The 1,749-nt window shown below is 36.6% G+C and overlaps 1 long non-coding RNA gene across 7 annotated transcripts; it reads left to right on the top strand.

The window, feature by feature from the left end:
* Positions 1-123: 123 nt before the first annotated feature.
* LOC127920330 (uncharacterized) lies at positions 124-1,743 on the top strand. 7 transcript variants are annotated; one of them, XR_008105913.1, is made up of 4 exons: positions 133-273; positions 321-504; positions 552-1,609; positions 1,656-1,741. It is a non-coding gene; the product is annotated as an uncharacterized LOC127920330 (long non-coding RNA). The 7 variants fall into 7 exon arrangements; XR_008105919.1 differs by having other exon boundaries at positions 1,702-1,729; XR_008105915.1 differs by having other exon boundaries at positions 124-273; positions 552-1,743.
* The last annotated feature ends 6 nt before the right edge of the window (positions 1,744-1,749 follow it).

The raw sequence follows: 1,749 nt of genomic DNA, 5'->3' as shown, positions 1-1,749 counted from the left end.
TCCTTCCCTGACATGTTTTGTCTTAATTACAACATGTTTTTGTCTTAATTACAACATGTTTTTGTCTTAATTACAACATGTTTTGTCTTAATTACAACATGTTTTGTCTTAATTACAACATGTTTTGTAGCAGAGGTTCCAACGACATGTCTTCACCTAAACAACATGTATTATAGCAGAGGTTCTAACGACATGTCTTCACCTAAACAACATGTATTATAGCAGAGGTTCTAACGACATGTCTTCACCTAAACAACATGTATTATAGCAGAGGTTCTAACGACATGTCTTCACCCTAAACAACATGTATTATAGCAGAGGTTCCAACGACATGTCTTCACCTAAACAACATGTATTATAGCAGAGGTTCTAACGACATGTCTTCACCTAAACAACATGTATTATAGCAGAGGTTCTAACGACATGTCTTCACCTAAACAACATGTATTATAGCAGAGGTTCTAACGACATGTCTTCACCTAAACAACATGTATTATAGCAGAGGTTCTCAACGACATGTCTTCACCTAAACAACATGTATTATAGCAGAGGTTCTAACGACATGTCTTCACCTAAACAACATGTATTATAGCAGAGGTTCTAACGACATGTCTTCACCTAAACAACATGTATTATAGCAGAGGTTCTAACGACATGTCTTCACCTAAACAACATGTATTATAGCAGAGGTTCTAACGACATGTCTTCACCTAAACAACATGTATTATAGCAGAGGTTCTAACGACATGTCTTCACCTAAACAACATGTATTATAGCAGAGGTTCTAACGACATGTCTTCACCTAAACAACATGTATTATAGCAGAGGTTCTAACGACATGTCTTCACCTAAACAACATGTATTATAGCAGAGGTTCTAACGACATGTCTTCACCTAAACAACATGTATTATAGCAGAGGTTCTAACGACATGTCTTCACCTAAACAACATGTATTATAGCAGAGGTTCTAACGACATGTCTTCACCTAAACAACATGTATTATAGCAGAGGTTCCAACGACATGTCTTCACCTAAACAACATGTATTATAGCAGAGGTTCTAACGACATGTCTTCACCTAAACAACATGTATTATAGCAGAGGTTCTAACGACATGTCTTCACCTAAACAACATGTATTATAGCAGAGGTTCTAACGACATGTCTTCACCTAAACAACATGTATTATAGCAGAGGTTCTAACGACATGTCTTCACCTAAACAACATGTATTATAGCAGAGGTTCTAACGACATGTCTTCACCTAAACAACATGTATTATAGCAGAGGTTCTAACGACATGTCTTCACCTAAACAACATGTATTATAGCAGAGGTTCTAACGACATGTCTTCACCTAAACAACATGTATTATAGCAGAGGTTCTAACGACATGTCTTCACCTAAACAACATGTATTATAGCAGAGGTTCTAACGACATGTCTTCACCTAAACAACATGTATTATAGCAGAGGTTCTAACGACATGTCTTCACCTAAACAACATGTATTATAGCAGAGGTTCTAACGACATGTCTTCACCTAAACAACATGTATTATAGCAGAGGTTCTAACGACATGTCTTCACCTAAACAACATGTATTATAGCAGAGGTTCCAACGACATGTCTTCACCTAAACAACATGTATTATAGCAGAGGTTCTAACGACATGTCTTCACCTAAACAACATGTATTATAGCAGAGGTTCTAACGACATGTCTTCACCTAAACAACATGTATTATAGCAGAGGT

The sequence above is a fragment of the Oncorhynchus keta genome, unplaced genomic scaffold (assembly GCF_023373465.1).
Source record: "Oncorhynchus keta strain PuntledgeMale-10-30-2019 unplaced genomic scaffold, Oket_V2 Un_contig_18979_pilon_pilon, whole genome shotgun sequence".
NCBI lineage: Eukaryota > Metazoa > Chordata > Actinopteri > Salmoniformes > Salmonidae > Oncorhynchus > Oncorhynchus keta.
Note: the sequence above shows the minus strand (reverse complement) of the source record. Positions and strands in the feature narration are given on the sequence as shown.